Source organism: Notamacropus eugenii, chromosome 1 (assembly GCF_028372415.1).
Source record: "Notamacropus eugenii isolate mMacEug1 chromosome 1, mMacEug1.pri_v2, whole genome shotgun sequence".
Classification (NCBI taxonomy): domain Eukaryota; kingdom Metazoa; phylum Chordata; class Mammalia; order Diprotodontia; family Macropodidae; genus Notamacropus; species Notamacropus eugenii.
The window spans coordinates 423,164,973-423,184,574 of record NC_092872.1 but is presented as its reverse complement, the minus strand read 5'-3'; the positions used below and the strand labels follow the sequence as shown (position 1 = coordinate 423,184,574).

The 19,602-nt window shown below is 40.0% G+C and overlaps 1 long non-coding RNA gene across 3 annotated transcripts in view; it reads left to right on the top strand.

Moving 5' to 3' along the window:
• The window catches only part of LOC140518918 (uncharacterized), a 122,520-nt gene that overhangs the window by 5,686 nt on the left and 97,232 nt on the right, over positions 1–19,602 (top strand). For all 3 annotated transcript variants that reach the window (XR_011972046.1, XR_011972045.1, XR_011972047.1), the window contains exon 3: positions 5,691–5,811. This is a non-coding gene — a long non-coding RNA (uncharacterized lncRNA). The remainder of the gene's footprint in view (positions 1–5,690; positions 5,812–19,602) is intronic.

Below are 19,602 nucleotides of genomic sequence, written 5' to 3'. Positions count from 1 at the left end.
TGTCAGAGTGTAGCTTGGGACTGGTGAAAGCCTACTGCAGTTTTCCAAATGAGAGCTGGTCTATGAGGTTCTGTTTAATTCTAGGCTCAGCTCATTTTACATATGCACCACCTGTGCAAGATATGTGTACCAACCTCACAGGTTGCCTGGCCAAATGAATGAATGATCTGGGCAATGTGCTGTTTTTATCCACTTGTTTTTTTTCTCAGTGATGATGGCAAGGCTCAATGCTTAAATTATCGCAGATTCTGTTGTGTCTTCTCATCTTTATGCCTTGTTCTGATTTGGTATTCATTTTTAACTTTACCCTAGCCATGATGATGACTTGATCGATGTTCTGATACAGAGAGCTGATTCTGAAATGACCCATACAGTAGTATCCATTTGTCCTCTTTCTGTTATGATATGATCAGTGTTAGCTTTTGTGATGTTCAGTACTTACCACATCTAGGGCCTTTTAATTGTCTTTGAGAAGAAAGTATTCATGATATGGGGAGGTGAAGCCTCTTGTACTCCTTGATTTCTTTATCCTGTACTCATCTTTGTGATGTAGTCACTGGATACTAAGGACATGTTGAGTTAGTTCTGGGATTCCTGTCAAGTTCTCCACAGGCTTGCTTTCCTTCTTCCTTCTCTACTTCCTTTGCCCTTCTACTATCTCCATTGACTATATGGGTCACCCAGGACCAAAGGAGAATTTGTAGCTGTCTGCTAATGGCTATTGTGGTGACAGCCTCTGTGTCCTTGGCTTGGCTATTCCACGGCTACTAAATTTACCCAGAGAGTGGCCCAGTCATACTAGTACTTCCTGATTGTCCTCGCCAGATCTCACTGTGCTGGCATGCCCTTTAAGAGTAAAGTCCAGGATTATGTTCATGCTACAAGGAAGAATCAGAAGATGTTAGTGGGGGCACCTGAAGCTTATAAAATGAGGGTGTTGGATTAGATGACCTCTAGTGTATCTTCTAGGGCTAAAATCCTATGGTCCCTTAAAAGAGAATGTTCCCCTTCCCCAGTAAGCACCTTTTTTTGAGGTAGAAAGGCTTACAGCTCTGCAGTTGCCTATTTTTACCACTAGATGGAAGTTTTGCTCTAGTAAAATGAAATTCTCCAGTGCTTTTTTTTTTTTTTTTTCTGGACAAAATGGGGAACCAGTGCATCAAAGTACCTTTCTTTCAAAAAGCAGAAGTCCAGCTCTGAATTCCCTGGTGTGAGTGGTGTGGTTGGATGTTCCTTAGGGGCCTCTATAGGCTATCATGTGTGTAATTCTTCCTCACTTTACTCAAACCCAGCCTTGTTACCCTGCTGCATTCCAGAATTGCAAACTGTAGCTCAAATGGCACATGGACATGAAGCCTTTCCTGGTACCCTCAAGCAGGCAACACCAATCCCCACTGACTCTCACATAACACTTTGTTTTGAGTCTTTTTAATGCAATAGTCAGGTAAGATTGTATGCTCCATGGGGACAGGGCCTCATGTTTTGTTTATATATGCTGTTCCCCTCAGTATCTAGAAAAGATATGCATGCAGCAGGTGCTTAATAAATGTTTCTTGACTGAATGAATAGATAAGGCCCTGGTGTAAAGCCATAACCTTGGACGGGGGGAGTCTGGTGGAGAGAGCCCTGGAATTGGAGTTAGAAGAAAGTTCTGCCTCTGCCACTAGATCACTGCTTGACCTTGGCCAAGTCCTTCCCTCTTTCTTTCGAGGCATGCTTGTATATGAGATCTGCAAAAGGCAGTTGAATCAGATGATCTTTAAGGGCTCTCCCAGCTTCGGTGTTTAATGGTTTATGTTAAAATTATCCTTCTGAAACAGAGTAGATATTTCCCAAGGAAAACTGACTGACCTAGACACATGATTTCAACAGGTCTAGGTCCTATAGTTAAGTTATGTATAGCCTGGGGTGTTCGCTGCTCCCCCCAAAGAAGGCAGTGGACTACTAGTGCAAAGGATGCTTGACTATGGAGTCTGATGACCCATGCTCAAATCCCACTTCTGACAACTATCACCTGTGTGACTTTGGGGGAATCACTTACTCTCTCCAGTTTCAATTTCCTCACCTATAAGATGAGAGGGTTGGATGCAGTGCTCTCTTGAGGTCTCTTCTAGCTTTAGATGGATGATCCTAAGAATTACCCCAGGAGAGCTCACCCACTGCAGGATACACAGCTCCCTGAACACTTGAGGGCCCCTGCCCCTTGGGTAAGTTTTAGAGTCATTCAGCCCTACCCCAACCCCTTTGAGTTTTTACACTCATGCCATTCACATTTTCATCTTTCTTGTTAGGAAAAAAAATATATTGCATTGTCATCATGCTTTGCTTTTAGTTTCTAACTGGCTACAGCCCAGTAGTAATCATGAGCCTGTTGAAGGAACTGGGAACATTTAACCTAGAAAAGAGAAGACTTGGAAAGAAAGACGTGACAGTTGTTTTTAAATTGTCGTATAGTACGATCATAGATATAGAGCTGGAAGGATCTCAGAGGGTACCTCGTCCAATTTTCTCATTTTTAGATTGGTCTCAGGCTCAGGGAGGTTAAATGACTTGCCTGATGTCACACTGGTAGTAAGTAAGAATGGGGATATTCGAATCTAGGGCAGCTAGGTGGCACAGTGGTGGAGTGCTAGACCTGGAGTCAGGAAGACTCATCTTTCTGAGTTCAAATCTGGCCTTAGACACTTACTAGCTGTGATCCTGGGCACTTAAATTTGCTTGCCTCAGTTTCCTTCTCTGTAAAATGAATTGGAGAAGAAAATGGCAAACTACTCCAATATCTTTCTAAAGAAAACCCCAAAAGGCTCATGAAGAGTAGGATGCTGAAATGACCAAACACACACATTTGAACCTAGGTTCTATGACTCCAGAGATGGAGTTATTTTTACTGTACAGCAGAAGGGTTGTCATATGGGAAAAAGTTTAGACTTGTTCAGCTTGACCTTGGAGAGGAGAACTAGAATTAATGGTTGGAAATTATAGGTAGTGAGAGTTGGGCTCAATACAAGAAAGAACCTCCTAATAATGAAAGTTGTTCCAAAATAGAAAGGGCAGCCTTTCAAGGTAGTGAGTTCTCAGTCATTAGAGGTATTTAAGCAGAAGCTGGATGACTACTTGTCAGGGACTATACCCATTCAGCAATAAGTTAGATTAGATGATTTCTGAGATTCCCTCCCAACTCTAAGATTCTGTATTAATAACTAATTAGTACTCTTTATACTTAGTTCTGTAAAGGATGCTCAGAAAATGAAAAAAAAAATTACTATTCTGTATTTATATTCTAGTGCCAGGCACTGTGCTAAGTGCTGGGGCAAAAAACAATCCCTACCCTCAAGGAGCTTACATTTAATGGGGCAGACAACACGCAGACAAACATATACAAAGCAAGCTATGTACAGGATAAAGAGGAAAAATAATTAAAAGAAGCAAAAAACTGGAATTAAGAGGAGTTGGAGAAGGCTTCCTGTAGAAGATGAGACTTTAGTTGGGACCTAAAGGAAGCCAATGGGGTCAGTAGTCAGAGTGGAGGAGGAAGAGTGTTTCGGGCATGGGGGGGCAGCTAAAAAGAATGCCTGGAGCTGAGAGATGGAGTGTCTTGTTTGTGGAACAGTCAGGAGGCCAGGTCACTGGATCAAAGAGTACATGTTGGGGAATAAGGTATAAGAAGACTGGGAAGGTATGAGGGATCTAAGTTATGGAGGGCTTCGAATGGTCAATTGCTATTATAGTAATACTACATAGTGTTATAGCATCCCAGCTAAGAGCAGAAATGAGTGATAACTACATATATATATATATACACACACATACATATACATATATATATACATACAGAGGATAACTTGCTTTTACAAGTAAACAATATAGGGAAAAAATTCATCTTCCTTTCTGGCAAACGTGATTCTGTGAAATCTATTCATGAAATGTGATAAATGTACCTATAATTTCATGCCAGTGGTCAATTCCTGAGCACAAATCCTGCCAGTTGTACTAGGAAGACATTTTAAACCATGAAATAAGGAAGAATGAAGACAAAAATAAGTGATTTTCCAACAAAAGCTATTTCATTATCCAAAGGATGACCAAGTTTTTAATTATTCCTACATGGAGGAACATTGATGGGTTCCATCAAAAGTCATGGAGGTCTTATTCAGAGACAATAAATGACAAAGTGTATCGAGTAGGCTGATTCTGGAAATCTGTCTTATACACAACCATCTGCATTAAACTTCAGAGGAAGCTGAGGCAAGGGTTTTGAACATGCTATCCTATCAAAGCTCTCTACTGAAACTGCATCCAGATATTGTATGTTTTGAATGTATCAACTTCACTAATATATTGACTCTCCTTCCAAAGTGAGAACCGCCAGTTTCAGACACTGATTTGCAATTTATTACATATTGTTGCTTTGAGAATTATGGGTCATGGTATAGTATAGAGAGGGAGTTTTGGGCTAAAATTGTGACAAAGTCATGTAGGATCAAACTCATTAAACTTGTCTGATATTAAAACTCATTCCTACATCATCAACATTCAGATTTAGAGAAAGGTGATGAGCATTTTGAACAGAGATGCCTGTTGATCAAGGTTAGGAATCCAATACATCTTGCACAAGCCAACTAGTAAAGAAACTGAGTTTTCTCATTTTCCACCTGACCGCATTTCTCTGGACTTCTCCATCACGCCCTGGGGAACATCCATTTTCATCCTGCAGGATCCCATGTACTGCCCCAGGGACCCCTCTGACTGGGAGGCAGAGCACAGAAATCCTCCCAGGAACTCCATTTAAGAAGGGGCCCCAGGCTGGCCTTCTCTTTGTTTCCTCTCCTCTGCCTCCACTCCTTTGGACTCCTCCTACCCCTTTTCAGCTTTCTTTTGTGTGTTGTTTTCTTTGAAGGATTGGTCTGTTTTCTTTTTTTGTGTTTGTATCCCCAGCACTTAGCACAGTGCCTGCCACATCGTAGGTGATTAATAAATATATATTGATTAGGACTGACTTAGTATAACATATATCAGGCCTAATGGGGAAGAGGGGGAGGGGACTATTTTAAAAGTCTAATAAAAAACTGAGCCCGCATTCTGCTTCTTGCGTGTGAGTATGGAGAAAGTTCTGCCTTATGTTGCTACCATAATTTCTAACCAAAAGGAAAGTGAAATGGGAAAGTCTGTGCCCTTTAGTGACTCTGAGGGAGGCAGCCCTGGACCGTGTAACCAGGATATCCAAGAATAGCAGGCTCCCTCTGCCTTTCCCCACCTCGCTCCCCCCAATTTCTAGGTTGACAGCTGGTGGCACAGTGGGTAGAGTGCTAGGCCTAGAGACAGGAAGACTTGAGTTCAGATCTGGACTCAGACATTTTCTAGCTGTGTGATCCCATATCTCTCCCATTAGATTGTAAGCTCCTTGAAGGGGAAGACTTTTTTGCCATTTTTTAAATCTCCAGCACTTAGCACAGTGCCTGGCACATAGTTGACACTGAATAAATCTAATTGATTGTTTGATTAGTCCTGGACAAGTCACTTAACCTGTTTGCCTCAGTTTCCTCAACTATAAAATAGGGATGATAATAGTACCTCCCTCCCAGGGTAGTTGTGAGGATCAAATGAGATAATATTTATAAACTGCTAAGCATAGTGCCTGGCATATAGTAGGTGTCATATAAATACTTATTCCCTTTTCTTTTCTTCCCTAGGGCAACAAACCCTTAGACACCTGGCTGGGTGATTGCCTCTTGCAGATACTCCAAACCCCTGCCTCAGCAGCCTTGGCAACTGAAGACTTGGAAATAAATGTTTTCATCACTAAAGTCCTAGGTATTGTCAAATCAGCCTACATCAGAGATGCTGTGGTTTTATTAATAGAAATGACATGAAAGAAACTGCATCATCATTTGACTTGCTGTTTCACACTGAGAACCATTGGGCCTTTCCACCTGGTCTGTAGTTGAACTGTCCCCTGTATGTTATCCCTCCCTATTAGCTCCTTGAGAACATTCATTTATCTCCATCTATCCCTAGGAATTAACACATGGCTTGGCACATAGTAAGTGCTTAATGGTTTTCATTCTTTCTTTTAATATAATTTGAATTCATATTTATGGGAAAAGTTGACATAGGTGTCATACACCAAAATAAAAAAAAATAGGGATGATGACAGTTGCCATGAGGTACTATCTATTTATATATTCTTTTTATGGACTTTGTGGTACATGGCAAAGGGTACTGGATTTGGAATCAGAAGACCTGGTTTCATATCCCAACTCTGGCTCTTATGACCTGAATGACCTTGGGTAAGTCACTCACCTCTCTGGGCCTTAGTCTCTCATCTATAAAATAGTCCTTGATGTCTCTTCCATCTCTGAATTTATGATCCTATAATCATAGATTTCAACTTCAGTATTCCAGAGCTCTTTGAATTTTTCATGCTTATAGAGATTCTGGTGCTTTAAAATTTTCATACTGAATATCTTTCTGTAGGGCAAGAGGCTCTGGAGATACATGCAAGAAGTGATTTTTGGCTGTGAGCTTCCCAAGGTGGTAGCCAGAGTTAAACTGAAATAATTTTGAGAATGTAGATTTAATTTAGTGCAATATCAGTATAACTGGTACCCATGGACTAACATCCGTTGGAATACATTAAAAAAATCAGAGAATGTATTCTGAAAACATGACAATCATCATGTCTATGGTGGTAGATAAATCCATAAACCAAAGTTGGGGCATATTTTTATCTTGTTGGCAATATAACGTACCATTATGGGCTCAAATCAGTCTATCCCCTTATAGCTATAGTATGAAATCAACAGACATAGGATGCCAAGTGGCTGAAATGAAATGAAGATTTCACTTCATTTGGTTAGGAAACCTGCTTAACATTTTTATTTTTGAATAGGAGATATCTTAGGACTAAAATGTTTCTAAAACTCAAGGTTGGGAACTTTGGGAGAGTTACAAGGGAGTCAAAATTGGAATCAGAAGATTTCAGGTGGCTCTTTGGGTGTTGGATAACCTTAACAGAAGGCATGGTTATTTTCTCTCCCTTTTGGTAGAGGAAACTAAAAATATAAACAATTCAGAGAATCTCAGATCTGGAAGAAATGTGATTGAACTTTGCTAGGAGTCAAAGGACAGCTTTCTTTACTTTGGGATGGATCCCACTGGTCAGATTTCCGTTAGAGTTTTTCTGTTGTAAAGATAAATCCTTTATTTAGAAAATGCCTACCTTATCATCTCCTCAGATAATGGGACAAATCAAATTTAAATGTCAGATGCAATTATTGACTATTTTCAGTTAGTTTATGCATGTGACAGAACCCAGGAAGGGTCTTTCCTCTGGAACTGGCATTTCCAGGGAGCTGTCTCTAGTTAGATGACAACTTTTGTTTAATGTAAAATGCAAAGAGCACTGGGCTGGGAGTTAGGAGACCTTAACCCTAGCCCTACAACTAATTTATAAGGCAAGTTACTTAAGCCTTCTGTGTTGCTATTTTCTGCTTCATCTGTGAATCCCAAGATGGTGAACTAGATGACCTCTAAAATCTCTTCTGGTTCTGACAGTCTATGATTCTATAAATTATAAATACAGTTAATCACACAACTCATGATATGAAATAAAGCCTGCATTTGTAGGAGGATACAATCCCTGTTTTCATTTTACTTCAAATTAAGTGAATTTGCCAGAGAGCTGTAGTCTTCCTAGAATCATTTTCTGTAGATAGATTCACAGGAAGTCATTCTTGGATCTCAAGATTATTAATGGAGAAAGAATATGGGTCAGATTGCTGATTACTGTTATAATTTGCAATTATATAGTGCTTTTCAGATCACTCATAAAACACTCAGTTCATCAATGTTTGGGATAGATAGTTGGATGGTTTTGATTTGATTGAAGTTATACAGACTTTGATTAAAATAACATTCTGGCATATTAATTGGAAATATCATAGGATGAGAAGCAAGTGTAAATTACTTATCAAAGAAATCTTTCTTAATTTCATTTCTCAGTCTTTATACATGTGTATGTGTGTGTGTATGTACACATATATATGTTTAAATTTTATTCATTGCGTTGTGAAAGTGAACAGATACAGACTTAGATCTTTGAAACGATAGAGATAGTGAACTTCTATTGCAGTGGTCTGAACAAGGCCAAAGTTTAGGTTATAAATAATAGTCTTAAGACTAAAAGGGTCCATGAAAATAGTCCAGTCTAAATCCTCCATTCTGAATGTAGCACTTGGGGATAGGCACTCAAAATAGCTACCCCAGGCTCAGAGAACTTTGTGGGTCCATATCCATTTAAAACAATAGCTTATGAGTCCCCACTGGCATGTTTATAGAACAGCTGGTGGTGTAGCGGATGCTGTTGGACCTAGAATGGAAGATTTGAGTTTAAATCTAACTTCAGAAACTTTATAGCCGTGTGATCTTGGGCAAGTCACTTAATTTCTTTTTGCTTCAGTTTTCTCAGCTGTAAAATGGGGATAATAACAGCGATTATCTTGCAGGGTTGTTGTGAGGATCAAGTACAGTGCCTGGCATGTAGTAAGTTCTGAATAAAGTCTTATCCCCTTCCCCTTCCCATCTCTAGGTAGCCAGAGGACACAATTAGTTTAAAGTAAAGACATTCAATGAAATAATATAGTAAGAAGATTTGTAATGGAACATTCCTTCCACAGACTTATGGCTCACTCTCCCACAAATATAAGTATATACACCATCAGTGGGGAGAGTGAGCATGTAGAGGGTTCACCTGATGGATCTACAAAAGGGGAATAAGTATGAAGGACAACTCATACCTTCAATGCTGTAGGACCTTTGATGTCTTTCAGTGGTACCACTGAGTAACTCTCATTGTACCTACTGTACTGATTGTACCATCTCTGCTGAATGTTTTGTTTCCTGAGCTCACTGGGTCTGCTTTGGTTTGGGCACAGCATCTGTGCTGGACTGTGTTGCTCTTTCCAGTCTCATGCAATGCTTTGCTGGCCTTGATATCTCTGGGCGGGTTGTCTCAGTTGGTCCCACCATTTAGCCACCTCTCATTGCCTTTTCTGGGCTTGTTCTCTGCTACCATCTTCTGGGGTCATCTCTTTGAGACCAGTTAAGCCAGTTTAGCTTGACTTTGCTGAAGTGCCTAGACTATAATACCTAAACTATAGTTTCACTATAGTGAAATTCATCTTGGCAATGGAATGCTGGCTGCTCTTTAGCCATAGTCATTACATCCAGCTAGCAAAAGTCAGACAGAGTGCCCCCAGGTTAAAAAGAGATGTTTCCTTTTTGACTTCTCTATCTCTGGTGATCAGAGACTTCTCTTACAGATTACTATCTATTTTAAGAATAGGTATAGGGACTTAATTTGTGATTCTTTTGGTATAGCAAGTCTTGGATAATGAAAGTTCCCTTTACTTGGAGAATTCTAGACAATTCTAGACAAGGTCACACAATCAGAAGCAGGACTTGAACTTAGGTCTTCCTGGCTCCAAGAATATCTTTATCTACAATGCCATGCTGCTTCTCACTATCTAGTTTAGGACTGCAATAATCTTGGATACTTCTAAGAATCCTCCTGACTTAGCTGCATATGAGGCTGGGTCAGTGTTCTCCATCTACCTTGTCTGTATTTCTGTTTTTCTTAAGCATAATTTTGTCTACAGCAAAGCCTGATGTTTTGGTGCTATATTTTTGGCTAGTTGAAAAACCTCACTCTCCTTATTTACCAATTATGAAAGAGATTCAGAGATGGGGCATGACTTGCCCAAAGTCACCTTGTGAGGGGTCAGTGGCAGAACAGGCTTAGAACTCAGGTTTCTTAAGTCTCTGCTCAGAGCATTGTGTACTTCCAACATGCAGAGCGTCTTTGAGGTATTGTGAGTAGACTGGCCTGGTGGAGGATAAAGTTGGAGTCACAGTGCCTTTCACTAAGTAACTAGATACTCAATATATCTTGAATTAAATAAGCAGGATAAATGGTGGAGAGCCTTGAATGCCAAATTAAGGAGTTTAGATTTTATATCAATGAAGAATCATTAAAAGGTTTTCTACAAAGGAGTGACATGGTCAGAAGTTTGTGTTAGGAATATTAACATATTAATAATATATTAACATAGCATATATAGCATGACACAGAGGGGAGAAGACTAGAGGCGGAAACCAATTAGAAGGTGCCAACACTTGAGAGGATGAAATCTTGAACCAGTATGGTGACTGGGAATGGAAAAGAAAGGTACATATATGAGGAATTTTTGAACTCAGGCATACTCTTTTGAGGAATCGCTCCTCTCCACAATGTCCTCACCTCTCAATAATCTCTTATGCCCAGTTGGCCTCTTAGAGTGAATTTTTTTCTCCCAATGAGGGATATCTGGGTACCTAACCCATGTGACCATTTTTTCGAGCTTTGTCTCAGGAAATCAGCTATGGAGTGTACAATTTCAAGAAGATTCACCAGGGAAGTGTGTTACTTCATATTAAATATCTTACTGAAAGAGATATCGCAGAATAATGAAAATGCGATGCAGAAATTCAACAATTTCAGGTACCTGAGATTATCATTTAAACTTAGACAGCAAATGGTTATATGTTGGAAAAGGGGCTGACATTTGGTGCAGTTCAAGTATTTTTTGAGTTCCTACTGTATGCTCAACCTTATAGTTAGGGGATGTAGAGAACTGTTCTTTAACCTCAAGGGGGACAGTCGGAACATGACCACGAAACAAAGGGTCACAAATCTTTGCACGAACGAATGGGACAGAGACAATTTATTGACTAGGGAGAAATCTTCCACTCTCTACCAAGGCTAATCAGAATTTCAAAGGACACATGTAACCCTGCAAATGTAAGAGAATTATACCTCTAACCCTCTCTTGGTTCTCTTTTCCATGAAATAAAAGTATATGATGTATACTAGGAATTCAGATTTTAGAAATCTATGGAAAATATTTTCTTTCAAAACAATTCCTATTTTTATACTTCTTGAGAAAGAAGAACAACCTTTTCCTCTACATTTTCATCATATCTAAAATGGGCTTAGCTCAGGCAGCCAACTGTAGCAGTCCCTGGGAAGGACCATGGATATGCAAATACAGTAATTTGGATTGGAATGTCACACCCCAGAAAGCCTCTCAATAAAAATCAAAGCCAATTCACATTAAGACATGAATTTCTGAAACTTAAAATCATTCTCCAATGAAGACAGACTGAATGGAAAATAAGACTATTTAAAAAATTGAATCTTGAAAAGATTGTTTGGTGATTGTTGTTGCTTCAGTTCTGAAGGTCAATGGAGAGCTAATTGACCTTTGGCATTCAGGTTCGAATCATAAAGTGAATGAAAGAATCACTGTGGAGAATCAAAGAGTATGAATTAAAAAGGACCTGACAGAGTCAAATCCCTTACTCCACAGATGAAAGAACCAAAGCCCAGAGAAGGGAAATGATTTTGATTAAATTTATACATGTAAAAAAGTGCCCCCAAAGCCATCTGAATGAATGAATGAATGGATGAAAAAGCATTTCTTCTTTGTTTACTATGTTACAGGCACTGGGCTAAGCTCTGGTGATATAAAAATAAGCAAACAAGACAGTTCCTACCTTCAGGGATTTTACTAATTTTAATAGGGGAAGATGGTCCCAAAGGGAGCTAGAGGTGAAAATTGGGGAGGGGCCTTTTGGAGGTCCCTGGTTTGGGTAGGCTGCCTGTATGAACAAAAAATTCAGGTATATAGCCATCTAAATGGGAGAATAAATGGATTTGAAAAAAATGGTACTGGAGAGGAAAGGGGATGTATGATATCCATCTTCAAATATTTGAAAGGTTGTCATGGAGAGAAAATATTAGGTTAGTTATGCTTAGAGGCAGAACTAGAAGCAATGAATGGGAGTTGCAAAGAGGTATCTATCACCTTTTTGTAAGACAAAACAGAAACCCACATCAAACACCACCACAAAATTTTTAAATTGAGAGCTGTCCAAGTAGTATAGGTTTCCTTAGGAAGTAATGAGTTTCTTTTTCCTGAAGGTCTTCAATAAAGGGCATTAGGAAGGGGCTGAACTAAGCACTTTCTGAGGTCCTTTTTAAACTAAGAATCTGTGAAAACAATAGCGATGCAGACAAAAGTAACTACAACTCATAAACTCTCTCCTTGTGTAAGGTGGACATCTTAGCTTTGTGACAGCACTCTAATGCCCCACCAGAGGTTCATTTATCTAATGTCTTTCTTCTCAGAATGTGTGTGTGTGTTCATCCTTTGTTGCCAAAGAAGACCATGCCATCAGAGAAATAATGACATGACTTGAACTTGACTTTGTTTTGAGTGAGGGAAGGCTGTGCAGATCACCAGCCTTATTTCTCCTCCAGAGCCATCTGGATCCAGAGACCTGATATTCATCAGGATGACTGGAGATGACCCAGGATGAGGCAATAGGGGTTAAGTGACTTGTCACATAGCTAGTGAGTGTCAAGTAGTGCTGGTAGGTTGGGGTTGGGGGGCAGGGAGTGGTCTGATGGACACATTAACAGAGGAGGTGAGAACAGACAGGAAATGGATGTACAGTTTTCAAAGGAGACATGACAGACTTGGAACTTTGGCAGTTGGGGTGACAGCTTAGTAATACTAGTTTCCTTGCCACTGGTTGTCATTATATTGGTAATAGCAGCCCTCTTGGTGTCTTTAGGGAGTAAAGGGCTTCAAGGGCAGGTAGATGCACAAAGGAGCTGATTATTTGTTAAAGAAATGATTTTGATTTGTGCTTTGAAGAAGATATAGAAACTCATAACCCTTATATCTTATAAAAGGGTTTTATATATATATGTATATATATATATATGTATATATATATACATATATATATATATATACATATATATATATATGAGGTTGGATGAAGGAGATTTATCACTTAGATACTGTCTCATCCCCCAAAAGCTCTCTTAGGAATAATCAATGGTATGTATGGTGCTTGAATTCATTAACAAGAGCCTCAGCAAGAAGTTAGAATTCTGTTAAGAAATCTTGGCATTCAGGGAATAAACAAGGCAGAGGACTGATTAAAAATAAAAGGTATTCCCTATGGAGGAGTTGAAAGATTGGACAACTTGCCAATCTATAAAGAACCCCAACCCCTTCAAAAATAATATTTCATAGCTTCCCATTGCCCTTTGGAAAGTTGGTAGGATTCCCTGATGAAGAAGAGGGAAAAAGTGATGGAAAATCAGCCAAACAGGTTTCAAGAAGGGCCTGACCTTTAGCTGCAGGTAGACCATTATAGTTGGAGTAAATTGAAAATAGTTGATTCTGATGAGGAAAAAACTGTTGCTACAGCATGAGAGGAGGAATTAGATGCTAATCTCAACTTGGTCACTAGCTCTGTGACTTGACTTTTTTGGACCTCTGTTTCATAAGGATATTGGATTAGATGATCCCTAAGGTCCTTCAGACTCTGCAAGGCTATTATTCTAAGTTCTAGAGTCATAGAATGTTAGTTTGTGAGGGAACCTTAAAGATCCAACCCTTCTTTTAACAGAGGAGAAAAAAAAGTTCAGAAAAATGAAAAACCTTCCTGTTTTTTACATCTGAATGTAGTCCTGGGGAGGGGGGGGGTGGCAGGGGCTGAGACAGAATGAAATAGATACTACTACTCTTCTCCCTCTCCCCCCACCCCAACTGCTAGAGAATTGAGATCCAGGCCATTTTGGTTATCTAAGTTCAAGGTCACTCCAAGGTGGGGTCTAAATTAGGCCTCCCATGTTCTTTCCCCAGCTGAAGAGGGCACGCACTAACTTGCATTTTCCTCTCATTTCTGTTTGCAATGTTGACTTGCTTCAGCTCCTGCTCACTCCCCTGGATCTGAAATGAAAGCAGTGTAATTGGATGCACTACGACAGCATTCAAGGACAAAAAACATTTTTCTAAAAGCATTTCCCCCCCTGTTGCTGGAAGATTACATCTGATGTGATAATCCAGCCAGGCTCCCAGTGGGTACCACAGCTAAGTAATTTACCCTTCCTGAAAAACTGCCTGTGACTCTGCTGTGGTCACTGGAACCATTGAGGTGAAATTATTTCTTTCAGAAAAGAAAACAATAGGAATTCTGGCTTCATACTATCCAATAAGCAAAGCCCCTTAGAAAAAAGAAAGACCAAGGGGGGAGAGGTGACCAATGCTCATGCCTGGGTATAATTAGAGGAGGGAACAGCAAGTCATCGGCTTTCTGAGTCAGAAGACACAGGTCTTGTTCATGAATCTCTTCTGTGGTACCTAACAAGTGGTCCTCCGGCTCTGCTCGGACACCTCCAGATGGCAAGTCCAGTGAAGAGGAGGATTCAGTACTTATGTGGCAGAAAGGTTACTATCAACTGTCAAGTACCTAGGGACCTCCTACTATGTGCCCAAGCCCTAAACATTTGGAAATACTCAACAATAAATAAATAATGATAAGAAATAGTAAATTCATGCTGGAGATAGGAGCTACATATTTCCAAAACAATTGGAAGTTATCTGTCCACTTTCATTTTAAAGATGAGAAAACTGAGTCCAAGAGAGAGGAGATTAGTTTCTTTGTAAAAAAATTAGTTTTTAATGAACAAAATGGATTTGGTTAATAGAATAATAATGATTATAGTTCACATTTATATAGCAGCCTTAAAGTTTGCAAAGTGCTTTCCATATGAGGTATTTGTAAAGCATTGAACACAGTTCCTGGCTTATGGTAGTTGCTTCATCAATATTTCCCTTTGCCCTCTTCCCTGTCTCATTTGATCCTCACAACAGCACTGTGAGGTAGTTGCTCTGGTTACCCCCATTTTACAGAGGAGGAAGGCTAACAGGTTAAATGACTTGGCTAGAGTCACACATCCAGGAGGCATCTGAGTGAGAATTCAAGTCCAGCACTCTGTCCCTGCTGCCACCTTGCTGCCCACAAGATCTGATGATGTTGCTCTACTCAACATCTAGCAATGGCCCTTCTTTGTTTCCCAATGAAAGTCCCAAACCCTTGGCCTGACAGTCAAGGTTCTTCTCAATCTGGCTCCAGTCTGCCTTTCTAGCCTCACTTCATTTGACTGCCCTCCACATGTTCTCTCTAGCCAGAATGAATTAATTTTTGTCCCATGTATATAGATTTCAGTTTCCCACTCCTGTGCCTTTGCTTAGGCCAGTCTAGAACTTCCTGGTGCGTCCTTGTTGCACTGATTCCTGATTATTGACTGCTTACTCATCCTTCAAGACAACAAAAGTGCTGCTTCTTCCATGAAGACTTCTCTGATCTCCCTAGTCAGAAATGTTTAGGAGGAAGCATTGTGCTTTGGAAAGAACCCTGGCCCTGGAATTAGAGGACCTGGGTTCAAATCCTACCCCTTCAGTTTACTACTCATGGGATCTTGGGCAAATCATCTAAAACCTTCCTTTTCTCATTTGTAAAATGAGGGCATTGGTCTTGATGGCTGCTAAGGACCTGCCTAGCTCCAGGTCTGTGCTCTTTCTCTGCTGGACCTCACATAACATACTGTTTGTACTTCTCTGGATCCTTTGTAATTTATTTTGTATTATAGTTATCTCTGTATATAACTTTGCTTTTACTAGACTATAAGCTCCATGAGGGCAAAGAATGAATGTCTTATTTGTCTCTGTAGCTATGTTCTGATCCAAATGCGTTACTACAAATTTTATGGTCTGAATAAATAAGATAATAAAAGAATTTGGATTCCAATAAAAGACTTTGGAACTATTCTCTTTTTCCTTGCCAACCCGTGTTGCAGCATGGTACTCTGTATGCAGTAGTATTTTAATAAATTTGTGTTCCAAAGTTCTGTAGCAGGGTTCTGTAGCAGGGCAGAATTAGTGAGGCCTCACTATCAGGACAACCCAGCCAGGGGTGGAAGTGACAAGGCTTCTTCAGTCAAATGGTGGAGCAGCAGGCGCAGTGGAGGGAGATTAGGGGGAAAGGGAGAAGGAGCAGGCATTTATTAGGAAGGAAAGACATAAGCATTTATTAAGCACCTACTGTGTGCCAGGTACTATGCTAAACACCTTACAAATATTATATCATTTGAACTTCACTACAACCCTGATTGTATGTTTAAGTGACTTTCCTAAGGTCACATAGCCTTACAAGTGTCTGAGGTTGGATTTCAACTCAGGTCTTCCTGATTCCAGGACCAGTGCTCTATCCATTGTGCCACCAACTCTCTCTGATTATTAATTTATTATTATCATTAAGCACCTTCTGTGTTCTAGGCACTGTGCTAAGCCTTTTACAAATAAATATTATCTCATTCGATCCCCACAACAGCTATAGAAAATAGGGTTATTATTACCCCTATTTTACAGTTGAATAAACTGAGGCAGACAGAAGGCAGAAAATGTCTGGGTTGATTAGCTCCAGAGAACAACATCTTTGGCTGTAGAACAGCAAACAACCCAAGGCAGGCCATTATGCAGCAGAGAGATAATCTGCTATAGTGGAAGGAGCGCTGGTTTTGAAGGCAGAGGTCTGAGTGTGAGAATCTTGAGCCTTCCACTTCCTGCCTGTGTGATCTTGGGCAAATCAATTAAACTCTCTGGCTTTCCATTTCTTCATCTGTGAAAGGAGAGGAGGTGGACTAGATGTCCTCGGAGGGCCTTTCTAGCTCCAAATCTATGATCCTATTATCCTGAAGATATTTTATTCTGTCTACGGTAGGAAGTTTACTATAATGAGCAAAGTTAGGGAGAGTGAGAAAAAATGAGAGGGATCTGTGCATGAGTAGGTGAACCATTTAAATCCAACCCTGAAACCCTGCCTGGAAGAACTTTCTGAAACCTCAAAATCCTCCTTGCCCCCTCGAAGCCCTTCCTTTAACAATCAGTTAGATGAATCATAATTAGGAATTTATGTGCATAGAGTAAGGTAGGGGGGAAATCAGGGAGTGGGGAGCTTACTCACAGTGTGATTACTTAAGAGTATTTATGTTGCTGAAGGACTAGCTAATTCTGGGGAGCCAGGGTGGTTGGTGGAATGGACCTCAAGCCAGGGTTGCAGATGTTGGGGGAGAAAGTGTTCCTGGGACAATGTTGTCTTTATTGAGGGTGGAACTGAGTAGGGAGGAGCTCACTTTGGTGCATCCACTGGTGGTGAGGAAACACGATGATATCATGCCCCCTAAATTTTGGTCATCTGGGATAAAGCATTGATAACCCTACCCTATTATAGCTTTGCTTGTTAGTTTATCTATTTTGAGTTTATCCAGAGATGAATCCAGTTGTTATTGGAGCATGTAAGGGGATGAGAATTCCTAATTATTGTGAGCTTTTGATGACTTTGTGAATCTGTGAGCATTTTTGTGAAGACTCTTGTTACCTCAAGGCCACTTCATCAGCTGCCAAGATTCATTCATCTCTTTAAACTGCTTTCTAGGGTTCTGCTCTGCCCTCTTCCAAGGTTGCTGTGGAGACAACCTCATGGGGGCAGGTGGTGTTGAAGGCAGGTGGTACATGAACAAGGGACAGAAATTGAAGTTGGAAACTTCTACAGTTTCTGTAGAGAGGATTTAGGGTGAAATGAAGAAGGGAGAAAATTAGGTGTCCATCTGATAAAAAGAGAGACGCAGAAATCATTCTCTCTGCAGGTGGATATGAGATAATCAGCCAGAGATTGATGAGGGGAAACGGCTGCTCTAAAGTGCAGCTTCCTGTTGAAAACAACACTCTTTGCAGCCCTGGAGGCAGTGCCTTATGAGAGCTGTTTCTGCCTTGTAACAAAGTCAGTCTTCCTGTTTGTTTGCTTGCCTGAATCTGGGGGAAAGCTTTATAAAGACTCTTCCTGGAGCAGGTAAGGTAGCTATTGAAGTGGATAGAGCACCGGTCCTGAAGTCAAGAAGACCTGAGTTCAAATATGGCCTCAGATGCTAAATGCTTACTAGCTATATGACCTTGGGAAAGTCACTTAACCCCAGTTGCCTTGCCTTCATCCCCCTCTAAAAAATAGCTATAAAGACTCTCCTCCTGCCCTTCCTCCAGCCTTTTCCTTTAAAATTAAAAAAAAAATGCATATAGAGTGAATAGACTGGTCAATTTTGCCTGTGGGGGTGTTCCTCCATGCACAGTACCAGAACCCTAAGACCTTGGGGATGCATTCCCCTTGGCTTTTGCCCTGACGGGGAGGAGTCAGTGAGTGAGACTTTCTTCGATGTAAGGCTGAACACCTTTGTGTAATTTACAGGCTGAAGCTCAGAGAGGATAATGATAAAAGCAGTGCCAATAACTATCATTTGTACAGCACTTTAAGGTTTTCAAATAACCCTACAAACATTATTTTATCCTCCCAACAACTCTACTGTCATTATCCCCATAAAATGGAGATGAGAAATCTGAGGCAAAGAGAGGTTGTGACTTGCCCAGGGTCACACAGCTAGTGAATACTGAAAGATCTGACTTACAGCAGCTTTGTAAAGAAGCTCAGATCTATTCTGACTCATCAAATACTTTAACTTGAAGCAGGTTAATACTTTTGGCAGATATAAGCCCTTGAGAATCTAAGAAATAGATAAGAATGATTTTTTAAAAATCAACATCCCAGTTGTTTTCTTTCACTTAAGTTTTCCTGAAATGCTTCTTTGTGGCATGAAAATGAACCTGGCCTTTGGAGGACCATGCCCACAGAAGGCAGGTTCTGGCAGGACTTTGCTACTTGGCAAAGCTTCAAGTATAGACTGTGCATCAGACTCTGTGTCTGAGGTCAGAGAGAGTCAATGACAGGTGGGCTGAAGTAGGATAGATTTCAGGGCCACAGTGACTCTTATCTATTGATTTATAGAGAGGTTGTGACATGGGTCATTTGAGTATATATCTCCCTTGGCTGAATTCAGTTTTTTAAGGATTGAATTAAGTATAATTTCTTTATATTTAAATGATGTTTCTTAAGTGACTTTAATGAAACCATTTATATATACATACATGTATGTATAAATATACATAATAATATATAATATAATATGATATATAATAATAAATGTATATTATAGTGGAAAGAGCCCTGGATTGAGATTCCGACAACTCAACTTTCAAATCCTTATTACTGAGGTAATTTTAGGCAAGTCATTTAATCTTTCTGAGCCTCAGTTTCCTCATTTGTAAGATGAAGTGACCTCAGAGTTCCCTTCCAGCTCTGATTATATGATCCTATCATTCTCTATACAAGAGCTCTGCTTGCAACATTACATATGAAATGCTGGAAGTGTGTCTAGGGGGAAAGAATGAACTTTCCCTCTAGATTTAGTTTATTTTTCCTCAGATTTATTTGCATGGCAGACACAAAGCATTTTGAGTCTCCTGGAAAGAATACTGTAGTAGGTCAGTTCCATATAACTCTGTGGGATCTTTTTGGGAGTCTCTCTGAAATGGGCCAAGGGCCCTCATGAGGAAATTCAGCAGCTAAGTATATGGATTTTCTGACCCTTAGTCAGAGTGAGGTCTCTAACAAAGAGAGTTAGAAGTCAAGGTGAGTTGTAAGTCAAGGGTGAGTTAGAAGACAAGGTAAAAAAACAAATAGATTTATGCTTCAGGACACTATTTACCTAGAGGTAACTTTGGTTCTTTTTTCCAAAGAGCTTAGCACCCAGAACAA